Source organism: Pelobates fuscus, chromosome 12 (assembly GCF_036172605.1).
Source record: "Pelobates fuscus isolate aPelFus1 chromosome 12, aPelFus1.pri, whole genome shotgun sequence".
Lineage (NCBI taxonomy): Eukaryota > Metazoa > Chordata > Amphibia > Anura > Pelobatidae > Pelobates > Pelobates fuscus.
Window position 1 is genome coordinate 86442928 of NC_086328.1, and position 14060 is coordinate 86456987.

The 14060-nt window shown below is 40.3% G+C and overlaps 1 protein-coding gene across 2 annotated transcripts in view; it reads left to right on the plus strand.

The window, feature by feature from the left end:
• MACROD1 (mono-ADP ribosylhydrolase 1) overlaps positions 1–14060 on the plus strand; it is a 750918-nt gene that overhangs the window by 268691 nt on the left and 468167 nt on the right. The window lies entirely within an intron of this gene.

Genomic DNA, 14060 nt, shown 5'->3' on the forward strand with positions numbered 1-14060 from the left:
TGTTTATGCAACGCCATGCGTTTGACCCCTAAATATGGTATGTTGTCTGCTGTGGTGGGTAGGCGGTGTCTGTCATATAGTATTACCTTGTCGTGGGCTGGGAGGTGAAATGTTAGTGCCATGGATTTAGTGAGGTTTACCCTATATCCCGACAGTGCCCCGTATGTGTCCAAGAGGCTCTTCAAGGGGTCCATAGAGGTCAGGGGGTCTGTAAGAGTCAGCAGCACGTCCTCTGCGTACGCAGAGACTTTGAAGGTTTTCCTCGCTATCCTAATTCCCTGTATGTGTGGGTGTTGGCGTATGGCCTGTAACAGCGGTTCTAGGGATATGGCGAATAGGAGCGGTGACAATGGGCAGCCCTGACGTGTTCCATTATAGAGGAGGAAGGGGGTCTTGGGGGCTCCTGCAATTAGGGTCTGGGCTCTCAGGTTGGTATATAGAGCACGTACGGCTTGGGTGTAGGCTGCCGGGAAGCTCCACAACAGGCTAAACAAGTATGGCCATTGCACTCTGTCAAATGCCTTTTCCGCGTCCAGGGAAATGGCTAGTGAGGGCACTTTTGATTTCTGCATATAACATGTTAGCACTGCCTCTCTACGTGTGTTTTCATAAAGTTGCCTACCGGGGATAAACCCCACCTGGTCTGGGTGGATTAGGCGTGTGAGCATAGGTGCCAACCTGGCTGCTAGAATCTTTGTGTAAATTTTAAGGTCCGAATTGATCAGTGAAATGGGTCTATAATTTGCTGTCAGTTCAGTGTCTTTCCCCGGTTTCGGAATGAGTGTGATGTTTGCCAGTGCCATGTCTGTATCTGGTGCTCCTCCTGTCATAAAGTGGTTGTATAGGGAAGTGAGGTGGGGGCCAGTTCCTCTTTGAATATCTTGTAGTACCCTATCTCGTAGCCGTCGGGGCCGGCGGTTTTGTTCCCTTTCAGGACCGCTATTGCTGTTTCTACTTCTAATTGGGAGATTGGTTCTTGTAAGTTTGTGGTGTCTTCAACTTTTATTTCGGGTAGTTTTATGTTGGCAAGATAGGTGTGAAGTGAGGTCTGTGGTTGCACCAGCACATTCTGTGAGTGTTGAGCTTGGCGGTAGAGTTTCGCGTAGAACTCCGTAAATACTTTATTTACGTCTCGGGAAGTCGTTGCAAATTCCTGGGTGTTTGTGCGTAGTTTTGTGATGGGTTTATGTTCCCCCCTGGGGGGGGGGGGGGGAAGCTCTGGCTAACAGGGAGTCCATTTTGTTGGACTTTTCGTAGAATAATCGCCTAGATCTCTGGATGGAGTGCGCGACCCCCTCTAGCATGATCCCCCTGATTGCATGTCTTAGGGCGGTGAGTTCGTCTAATTTTGCAGCCGTGGGGTTGTTTGTGCTGCTGTTCTGCTTTTCTCAGGGCCTCCTGAAATTCTATTAGTGCTCGGGTGTTAAATTTTTTTTAATGTGTTGCCACTTTTATGAAGTGGCCTCTCATGACCGCTTTATGGGCCGCCCAAATCACTACGGGGTCTACCTCTGGCGTGGTGTTTTGAGTTAAATAGTCTTTTATTAGGGTGCGTGTGTCTTCACTTATTGTGTCGCTGTTTAGTAAGCTTGTGTTAAGGCGCCATGTCCATGTGGCTGAATATTTGAGTTTATCTAACGTGATTGATATATCCACATGGTCTTACCAGGTAATGCTGCCTATGGCGGTGTGCGTGTGTCTTGCAGACAGCCACTAGAGGAGGAGTCTAGGTAGACAGCCACTAGAGGAGAAGTTAACCCTGCAAGGTAAATATTGCAGTTCATGAAAATAGCAATATTTACAGTTGCTGGGTTAAGGTTAGTGGGAGTTGGCACCCAGACCTCTCCAATGGGAAGAAGTGGTCTGGGTGCCTGGAGTGTCCCTTTAAACAACAATATGGACTTAACCATTTCTAAGTAGTATTCCGCTTCCTGACTTTTTTTTTTAAACTTGTCCCAGCCTTCATATACAGTTAATTAAAAATGTTTCAATTTGATTAAACCAGGTTTTCAGACAGAATGGGGCAAATTCTGTGGAAACTGAACATATGCATTGTAACAGTTCTGTTCAAAAGAATATGTCAGTTTTAACTTCTAGTAGACCTTTAATTTCCCATAAACAAGCTTTGCCTGAATACAATAGAAATGTTTACAATTTGTTTAAAATTATGAAATGCTTTATTATTCTCTTACCCAGTCACATAAATGGTAACGAACACGGTACATCACCTAAAATATTCCTATAGTGACATTATAGTGACATTTTCAGCTACTCTCAATTAGTATCCTCCTTTGGCCATGTGATATGCAAAAAAGGCTGACATGTCAGAATGAGACCGATTGGAGAATCTGTATCATTTAGTAATTAGAATTTAACAGAAGGTGAAGGATGCAAACCTGGTTAACCCCTTAAGGACACATGACATGTGTGACATTTCATGATTCCCTTTTATTCCAGAAGTTTGTTCCTTAATGGGTTAAACCAAAGCACATCCCAGGCTACTGAAGAGAGAGGGGGAGGGGGGGATCGCAATAACTAGACATTGTCATTTTGCTGAGGTGGATACTAATAAGTGAATACATGATGTCTCATCTCTGCAACTTACTAGTGTCATATTAATGCATCTTTAAGTACTAAGTGGTGACTATGCAACTCTAATGTATTCCCAATTGCTTTTTTGTCAGGAATGATGGAGTACTAACAATCAGTAAGAACATACATCTCTCCATGATGATGTCAGAGTTAGATGTAATGTCCCCAATAAGAATTGCCTAAGACAAACTGCTGAATCCTATAGAATTAGACAATATAAAAAGATCCTTAATGTTGTATTTTATGAAGGACAGGGACACTAAAGCATTAGGAAAAGAGGTTTGTTAAAGGAACACTAAAGCGCTCGGAATACATAGTGTCAATAGCGAGGTAAAAAATCATAACCTGCAAGCTTGTTACAAGTTTAAGACGTGGATTACAGAGAGCAGCAAAGAATATGAACGAACAGTCGGGGATACCAGACGACCGAACAAACGCTGGGCATCCAGATGAGAAGCAATGGGGCCATGACAGATGACTATGTGGTAGAGATCCTTGACCTCTGAGGAGTATCCTCTGATGAAACTTTTCTGTGATTTCTAAGTAGTGTGTGAAGGCACTTCCTTTTTATTTGGCGAAAACTAAAGTTACTGTAGCAATGCTAGCTTTCTTTCTGTTGCAATATAGACCTTTTATCTAAGTTTCAGTACTAGGTTCAGCCGCTGATTATCAGCCGCATTAAGAGATTTAAAAGGAAATATGTTGTGGAAAAATTACCGTTGACTCTGGGAGGGGAAATCCTTCAATAAAAATGGTACACAGTATTTCAAGTATCCCTTGCTGCTCCCTTTTAAATCCGTGATGATCTTTAAACAAGCTTTTCATAACTAGCAAGTGTGCCCAAGACACCTTATTAAACAGACCCAGAACAGGGTAGGTGTGTCGATCTGTTTTCTTTTAAATACATTACAATTTTCATTGTTGCAGACATTATATTTTATAATGTAAAACAAACATGATTGAGTTTTCACATGTTCGGATTCCTTTTTAGGATAATATTTTTTACCCACATGTGAAATATCTCACACTGACTGAATGTGATGTAGAGTATACCACTGTAGTCACATTAAAAACGATATTTTTTTTTAATTCACATTGAATTGCCAACAACTATTACTTTAATAAACCAGCCTGACTCTACCGGCTATTAGGATAAAAGGGGTGGATGAGCTATATCACTGTTTCCTGGACAGTCTTTCAAATTAAGTGTATTGACGTATGTATCCCACCCTACAGTCCTTGATACGTCAGAACCATGCTTGTTTTAGGCTCCTTTCACACCATTCCGGTTTTGTCCGCTAGTTTCCCACTTCTGGAGATGCCGAGGAAATGTCCAGAGAAAGTGCACAATTGGACATATTCGTACTGTGTAAAGTGTACTGAGGGTATTCAGCCTATGTGCAAAGCGCTTCAACTGACTTACACATGGTCTCTAATAACTTCTCGGTCCAACCACCCCCTTTGTGTGTTTCCTGACACTATAGTTTCCTTTTAAGGTTGTTTTAGAATTTAATTTTTCTTTTTCACCAACTACAGTGTTAATTTGTCCCACTAAACTGAAAGTTAAAATTGTAGACCAGTAGATATGTTTGTGCTAGAACTACTTACAAAAGCTTCAGTTGCAGGGTAGCGTAATGTCTCTAGTGAATAGTTGAAGTCTTGATTGGTTCTGACTTAGTGTGCTGTATCTGGGACAAATCCTTTGGACTGAAAATACACATTAACAGATGGCAAATGTGCATCATAAACAAATGATTACTTTTTTACATAAAGTTGCTATGCTTGCTATTTATTAGTTGGCACAAACAGTTTATATGTAGCGGTCTTAGTTGTGTTTTATATTGGAAACAGGACAAAGTTAGCACAGTAAATACTTATGTATAAACAGATAAAATGTACAATATTTAACATGCACTGTGGGCTAGAAATAAACTGAAGAAAAGAGGGCCATCAGACTTATTCACAGCGTTCCTAAAAATAGAGTAAGAAAAATATGTGATCGTACTGTTACATTGCCTACATTGACAAGACTTTAAATCGGACCACTCACAACTGTAGACTGAGATGTTGTAGGAGTCTCAAGTGGCTGAACATAAATTTTCACAAACCGCAAGTACTTTGGAACATCACTGCAGTTTCGTATCTGAGGACAATCTTCCCTTCGGAAATGTATTCACACCAAACTCCGACCAGTGATGATGGGGACAAACCTCCTCCACTTAGAAATGTTAAAGGACCACTATAGTGCCAGGAAAACAAACTTGTTTTCCTGGCACTATGGTGTTAATAGCCCCCCTCCCGCCAGGCTGAAGTGGGAGGAAGGGGTTAAAGGCTTGCCTTTCTCCAGTGCCGGGCTCCCTCTGCGCTGGGGACTCCTCCACTTAGAAATGTTAAAGGACCACTATAGTGCCAGGAAAACAAACTTGTTTTCCTGGCACTATGGTGTTAATAGCCCCCCTCCCGCCAGGCTGAAGTGGGAGGAAGGGGTTAAAGGCTTGCCTTTCTCCAGTGCCGGGCTCCCTCTGCGCTGGGGACTCTCCTCCCTCTTCCGCCGAATGCGCATGCGCGGCAAGAGCCGCTCGCGCATTCAGTCAGTCCATAGGAAAGCATTCTCAATGCTTTCCTATGGACGCTGGCGTCTTCTCACTGTGAAAATCACGGAAGCGCCTCTGGCGGCTGGCAATGAGACAGCCACTAGAGGCTGGATTAACCCATATGTAAACATAGTTTCTCTGAAACTGCTATGTTTACAGCAGGTAGGGTTAACCCTAGGTGGACCTGGCAACCAGACCACTTCATTGAGCTGAAGTGGTCTGTGTGCCTATAGTGGTCCTTTTAAGAATATGAATATATTAAAAAATGGAACCTGTGATTATTGCTTTTAAATAATGATCTTAAGAGGAGTCTGTTTTTTACAATCCTAAAGCACATTTATCGACTCAATGGGAGAGATTCATCAAAGTGTCATTATCTTAAAAGTAGTGCAAAGTTGTAAAAGTAGAGCAGTCTCTATGGAAACGATGGAATGGGATCAGCAACTGTTCTCTAGGTGATTATTCCACTTTAACAACTTTGCACCTTTTCATATATTATACATCTCCCTGTTATGTACTGTTTTTAAATAGTTGTGCAGCAATAATTTCTTTTGCGTATTATTGTTCTATGTAGGTGCAAGTTTAAATTAAATCATGCATTCCAGTAACATATTTTTACAATAAACTTTCTGTTTGAGAGCTCCCTGGGCATACTTATTATTAATTATTATTTATATAGCGCCAGATTATTCGCAGCACTTTACATAAAGAGGGGGATTTACCAAATGAGACAATAACATAATGTAACCGGAACAATAGGTAGTTGTGGAACCTGCTCAAACGAGCTTACAGTCTAGAGGAGGTGGGGTATAAAAACACAATAGGAAGGGTATTGAGGGAGGTTTGAGATATAGAAGTTACTCTTGGAGGCCATAAGCATTCCTGAAAAGATGTGTTTTGAGGGACTTCTTAAAGCTTTATTTACACTTGCATTACTATAGTTTGTATATATCAGAAAATAACTAATGTTGTTGAGGTGTGTGACTTGTCATTATTTTCAGATTCCACAATAAATATTAAAATATATAGTATTTCCAAATTCCACGTGTGGACTGACCCATAAGACAGGTCTTGGGGAGAATCGGGTTATTAAATGCCTAAGGAAGGAAGTTATATTTAATGCTGTAATTACTGGTTACGTTTAATTATTTAATGGCCAATAACAAGCAACTATGGCAGTATATCTGAAGCCAGCCTGAAATTTAATTACCCAACCATTGAATCAGGAAGAGAATACCATACCGCGGTGGCTATAATAGATTTCTGTATTTCTTTAGCCTTTTGTGTGTGTGTATTCAGCTTTGGGTCACAACATTTGCTTCCATTCTGTTCAGATGTAAATGAAACTCACTGCACATGCTGTCTCCACGGAGGTACCCCGGGGATATGGAAAGCGGAGCGTCCGGCTTGCAGCACTCCTGGCCAGTAATTACACCTCCACTGCGTGTGGGGAATTGATGGATAGCAAATGTTACTCAGTGCATGGCATGCCCAGAGTTTATTGTATGGAGATCACGGGTGGCTAGCGAAATGTTGTTGAACTCATTCCAAAAAGGCGAGAGTCAGATAATAAGCACAGCAGCTTTGATAATATAGACAGGATTTTTATTTTATTTATTTTTTTACTTTTTTTTTGTGTGTGTTAATTGTTTATGCTGCACTGAGTCGATGTGCAAGATGTGTTTACATTAATGTATGACCTCTTCATTATTCTCTCTCTGGAACAAAACAAGGATGGCTTTTTTCGGACTTGTTTTCTTTGTCGACTCTATGCTGGGTATACACTATCCTTTTTTAACTTATTTTTTTTTTTTTTTAAAGTTGTAAATGTAGATTGTTAGATTTACCGAGAAAATGAATTAAAAGTAAAAGAGAAAACAATGTTAATATGGTATTCTGTATAATTTGGTGAGCAACTTATATCCACTCAAAATAATTTCATGTTAAAATGTATGTTGTACTTCAGTTGTAACAATATTTTACAGAGGTAGTTTTTTTCATACATAGCCTCCATACCCCAATATGTATAGTTTAAAGAAATTCCTTGTGACTGCGATGTTGGTGGGGGAATATATCATAATGGACAGTATATAGCTTAGTGAAGTTAGGAGAGGGATGGGGATTGCTTAAAGGGTTACTTCAACCATTTATGATTCTACCCCTGCACATTTAAATACTGTATAAAAATGTCATGTGTTATCTGCACGCTAGCGACAGGTGTAATGCAGTGCGCCTGCAAATCTCTCCTTCCCCAAGCTCAAAGTGTGCGTATGTGTTCTGAGACGGTAATATGTTTACTCTGTGATAAGCATTTGATTGGACCTTGGAATGGCTTTGGTGAATTAGATGGAGAGTGAAGTGCAGCGCCCGGAGCTTTTATGTAACTTTTTAAAGTGTTGTTTTTTTTTTTTTTTACTACGAACTACTTACTAATGCTCAATAGGGAAAAAAGTCTTCAAAAGGGTTGGACCCAAATTGCGCCACCATTACCTGTGCCTAGCACAGAAGATTTAGGCTGAGTGGCGCTTGGAGCTTTGTCAGGATTGAAGCAGATGAAAGCAGGCTAAAGATTTATACACAGCCATGTTCATTAAGACAAATGCCGCCACCCTGGAGTCCTCGATTAGAGGTGTCCTACAACAGGAAATGGCTGACCTCAGCCAAGATATCTCAGGACCTAGAAGATCATTGCAGCACTTAAAAGTTTGGATCAAGCACACCGGGCAGCTGAACTGGCGACAACCTGGCAGGGCAGTATGTTACTGGATCTGCGGAGGCAGATAGAGGATTTAGATAATAGGGGGCAGTGATGCAACATCCACATCCATGGACTTCTCAAACAGACCACGAGGAACCCCCTGGAGGCAACCACCTGGGGTTGCTTTATCTCTCGTGCAGAGAGAATTAGTCGGCACTTCAGTTCTGGACTGCCCATATGGATGGGATCAGTCTGAAATACTTAGGAATATGTTCTCTCTGTAATGGCACAAGTGAGTAAATACTATTTTCAGACCTGAGCTGGGATTTACCGAAGAGCAAGCTTCTGAGTTTCTCTAAGGTTTTGTCCGTTCTGAAAGTTTGAATATTCTTTGGTTTAATTGTTGATTCTAGTCTTAAATACTTAAAGGAACACTATAGTCACCTAAATTACTTTAGCTAAATAAAGCAGTTTTATTGTATAGATCATTCCCCTGCAATTTCACTGCTCAATTCACATTTAGGAGTTAAATCACTTTGTTTCTGTTTATGCAGCCCTAGCCACACCTCCCCTGGCTATGATTGACAGAGCCTGCATGAAAAAAAAACTGGTTTCACTTTCAAACATGTAATTTACCTTAAATAATTGTATCTCAATCTCTATATTGAACTTTAATCACATAGAGGGGGCTCTTGCAGGGTCTAGCAAGCTATTAACATAACAGGGGATAAGAAAATCTTAATTAAGCAGAACGTGCAATAAAGAAAGCCTAAATAGGGCTCTCTTTACAGGAAGTGTTTATGGAAGGCTGTGCAAGTCACATGCAGGGAGGTGTGACTAGGGTTCATAAACAAAGGGATTTAACTCCTAAATGGCAGAGGATTGAGCAGTGAGGCTGCAGGGGCATGTTCTATACACCAAAACTGCTTCATTAAGCTAAAGTTGTTCAGGTGACTATAGTGTCCCTTTAACAAAACTAAGATACTTGAGAAGCCATGTAGTTCTTGCTGTTGAACATAAAGATACTGTAAATGGTAAACATGTTACCATTCGCCACATGGAGCATACTCCGAATCCAATGTTGTTCCAACACGGTTTTCTTATATTGAGGAATTTTCTGTTCATGTCTGTTTGCAATGACAATGGTATTGTAAAGAAAAGATGAACAAATGTAAAAATAATTCAGTAATCAAGAAAATACTAGCCCACAAACTTTCTAGATTCCAGGTTATCTTATTAGCTGCTCACTCTGATCAGTTTTCAGATGATCCATTCTCTCCATTGTTAAAAATGATTTTAGTACCAAGCATGCAGAAGGTGGCTTACCTCTCAGGTGTGACCTGTCATTTGAGTGATTTCGGTGGATGCCCCAAACACAGATAAATCACCCAGAATGTTAAGTTGCAATCCTTGTTCTTTATACACCACTCTCAGAATGTATACAATTTCTTGGTTACATAATATAGCATATATTACTAAACCGAACATATTTTTGAGTGTAGCCACACTTGCATTTAACCGATCATTGTAAAAAAACAAACGTGACTTAAAGGTGGGAGTAACTCTTATTGTCCTGGTCCCCCCTTAAAAAAACAAAAACAAAAAAAAACTACCAGCAGCCTAATCCACCTCCAGTAACATCGCTCCTCCTTGCTGGTGGAGGAGGTATGTCAGGGAGGAGGTCATAACATGGGTGCCATGGAGGATGGGCTTTGCCTCCATTGGTTGCCTGGTTCCAGATTGCTGATGACAGATATTGAATATGCATTGAATTGACACTAATGATGCTACAGATGGATATATCGCTCACTGAAGTGCTCATGGTGCTTGGAGTAACCCTTTAAATCTGGTGCTACTCTCTTATACATGATCTTAAAATATGGTCTGGGGTAGTATGCTACAGTCCCACTGCCCTAACATAATGGTTACAATTACATCATTCTTATGCATTGCACATATATATTAGATACACACACACACACAGATATTAGAAAGCATGCTCATAAAAGAGAAAACAAACTTTTAAAGCAATCTCCACAAATTAAATTTTTAATCCTTTCACCCTGGCAGAAAACTCGTTTATTTAAACTAGTTTATTATAATCTCACATCTATAACAACATTGTGTTTATGTGTATGCGTTATGGCAAGCACGGGAGTGGCATGAGAGCTTGCATTTACTTTAATATTTTGCAAAGTCCCCCAAAAGGGTCATTGGGTTGGGGTCTAATTGCCGTCGGGTGCAGTGGAAAGTAGGGTGACTTTGCCATCTTTTTTCTGCAGACCTTTTTTTGGCTCCTGGTGCTTCATTTTCCTTGAGCCGTGTCCGTACTCTACTCTTGCTCATGCGCAAAAGTGCAACTCTGAGGTCTATGGAGATTTCTGCAAGACTGTAGGTGCCTCCATAGATTACATTTTGCAATGAGACAGATGCCTAAATCTCACAGCTGTCATCACTGCTGTCAGTATGCAAATTTCATAATCATTAAATCTTTAAAAAAAATATATATTAAATACTTGATACAGAGTTGGTTTAACTTAAAGGGACACTATAGTCACCAAAACAATTTTAGCTTAATGAAGCAGTTTTGGTGTATAGATCATGTCCCTGCAGTCTCACTGCTCAATTCTCTGCCATTCCCTGCATGTGACTTGCACAGCCTTCCTAAACACTTCCTGTAAAGAATCATCTAAAGTTTATACTTCCTTTATTGTAAGTTCTGTTGAATTTAGATGTTCTTATCCCCTGCTATGTTAATAGCTTGCTAGACCCTGGAAGAACCTCTTTTATGTGATTAAAGTTCAATTTACAGAGAAACATAGAATGTGACGGCAGATGAGAACCATTCGGCCCATCTAGTCTGCCCAATATTTTGAAATACTTTTAATTAGTCCCTGGCCTTATCTTAAGTCTTGAATAGCCTTATGCCTATCTCACGCATGCTTAAACTCCCTCACTGTGTTAACCTTTACCACTTCAACTGGAAGGCCATGCATCCACTACCCTGTCAATAAAGTAATACTACAGAAAGAGATACAATTGTTTAAGGTAAATTACATCTGATTAAAAGTGAAACCAGTGTTTTATTTCCCATGCAGCCTGTGTCAATCAGAGTCAGGGGAGGTGTGGCTAGGGCTGCATAAACAGAAACAAAGTGATTTAACTCCTAAATGGCAGTGAATTGAGCAGTGAAACCTGAGAAGCATGATCTATACACTAAAACTGCTTCATTAAGCTAAAGTTGTTTAGGAGACTATAGTGTTCCTTGAAGCATTCATATCCATGCAAGGTGTTTGGAGTGTCCTTGTATGTTTAATGAGAAGTCATAAAGAACACTCATGAATTCTAGGTATACTCCAATATGAAGGTGTTGAGAGAACCATAAAAATGCCCTTCACTAATTTAACCAGTTCATTTCAGGAGCTGTGCTGCTCCACCTCCTCACGATGAGACAGTTTCATCATTTACTTGTATTTCAGAACAGTGCGTAAATCCTCCCTCAGACAGAAATTCATGTATTGGCAATGCTAGTACTTTCCAGTATGTCAGACCTGCAGCCAAAGTTCTGTGTAAATTATTTTCAGAAAGATTTATGTAATATCTGTGTGTGAGAGGCAGGAAGGACATCGTTGTTCTGAATATGTGATCGGAAAGATTGCACCAAAGTGACGGCCGAAAGAGTTAAAGGACCACTATAGTGCCAGGAAAACATACTCTTTTTCCTGGCACTTTAGTGCCCTGAGGGTGCCCCCACCCTCAGGGTCCCCCTCCCGCCGGGCTCTGGAGAGAGAAAGGGGTTAAAATCTTACCTTTCTCCAACGCCGGGCGGGGAACTTTCCTCCTCCTCCTTTCCTCCTTCCTAGCGACGTCATCGGCTGAATGCGCATGCGCAGCAGGAGCCGCGTGCGCATTCAGCCAGTTTATAGGAAAGCATTGACAATGCTTTCCTATGGACACTGGCGTCTTCTCACTGTGATTTTCACAGTGAGAAGCATGCAAGCGCCTCTAGCGGCTGTGTCAATGAGACAGCCACTAGAGGCTCTAGTCTATAGGCTGGATTAACCCTCAGTGTAAACATAGCAGTTTCTCTGAAACTGCTATGTTTATAAAAATAAAAAATAAAAAATGGTTAATCCTACATGGACCAGGCACCCAGAGCACTTCATTAAGCTGAAGTGGTCTGGGTGCCTATAGTGGTCCTTTAATGGAATCTTAAAATATTCTAATAAAGGTTCTTATTCTATTTAACCAGTAAACATTTTCACTCTCTCCACTACAAATGCATACAATAGTGATTAGTGGTACTCAAATCTGTATATTGTGCATATGTATACACTTGAGCACTAAGGCAGTACTATATGGGTCGGTAGACAAAGGGTCAAATCCAGTTTTCCTTCTCCTGTCCATGTGATCTGAGATATAGATATACTGACTCTCCACATTTTTTTTAAAAAATGTGTTATATATCCTTTTGTAAGAGAGTATAAATGACCCACTTCATCGTTTTCTGATATTATACATGCCATGTGTATATTTACAAGTATTCTATAGGTGACTAGATCGTCACTAGGTTCTTGTGTAATTACATGCCCTGCATATAAATCTGTCCTATTTTGTGTGTTTGGTATAGGTGTATGCATATAGACACATATGCATACTAACAACTGTCAATATATTTTCTGATATTGTATCCTATTTAAAACCAATAAGGCAGTTGAAGTGCCAAAAAGCAGTCGGCATCTGGTAAATAGAAGTTAAAGGGCAATATTCGAGGGACAGCAGGATATCTAGCGAAGTGCTTGCTCAGCGTCTGGCAGAGAATCGCTGCACTAAAGCACACAATTGAACTTTCCGAGGAATTGAAATGGAGTGGTCATGAAGGATGTGCTGCAGCTAATAAATAATTATAAAATAATAAAAAATAACATTTGGGTTATATCACAGACCTTTTATGTGTATTTGTTGTGGCTAGATTTCCCCCAATATAGGTGGAACGCAAAAAACGAAGGTGGAACGCAAAAAACGAAGGTGGAACGCAAGCTACTTCCGGTTATACAAAGCTTCCGGGTTTGTGAACTCAGTTGAAACGCATAGCACTTCCGGTTTCCGGAATGTACGAAAACGCCGAAATTAAGTGCAAACAACAGTGAAGATCAGCTGTGAATAATGGAGAATACAATTTCCAACAGATGATACTCATCGACACAGGACCAATGAGGAGGGACAGAGAGGCACATGTGACTAATTGACTTTGGGGATTAGCCCTATTTAAAGGACTTGAGGGTGGAGGGTGGTTAGGCTGCATTTTTGTATTGTACTAATTGTAATTTTAATATTGTTGGTCCCTGAGGAAGTCCCATACTTTACAAGAGGGACGAAACGCGTAGGACCTTTATTGTATTCATTTTTATATATATTTTATTGAAAATTAAAGCCGCTTTTTCATACCTACACCCGGAGTCCTGCTTTTTGGTGGAAAGATCCAGGGAAGTGTCCAGGGGAACTCCCCCAGCCCCCCATACCATCAGGGGAGGCACCATATATGCCTGAACTGTCCAAGATCCTGTGAGTGCATTTCATATTGCGCAATGTTATTTTTGTAAAACTTTATTACACTATATTCGTTTTGTATTTATCTCAATTTAGGCTACCAGCCGGTTCCCTCGTTGTGTTTTGTATATACTGAGATATAGATATACTGACTCTCCACATTTTTTTTTTTTAAAAATGTGTTATATATCCTTTTGTAAGAGAGTATAAATGACCCACTTCATCGTTTTCTGATATTATACATGCCATGTGTATATTTACAAGTATTCTATAGGTGACTAGATCTTCACTAGGTTCTTGTGTAATACATGCCCTGCATATAAATCTGTCCTATTTTGTGTGTTTGGTATAGGTGTATGCATATAGACACATATGCATACTAACAACTGTCAATATATTTTCTGATATTGTATCCTATTTAAAACCAATAAGGCAGTTGAAGTGCCAAAAAGCAGTCGGCATCTGGTAAATAGAAGTTAAAGGGCAATATTCGAGGGACAGCAGAATATCTAGCGAAGTGCTTGCTCAGCGTCTGGCAGAGAATCGCTGCACTAAAGCACACAATTGAACTTTCCGAGGAATTGAAATGGAGTGGTCATGAAGGATGTGCTGCAGCTATTAAACCA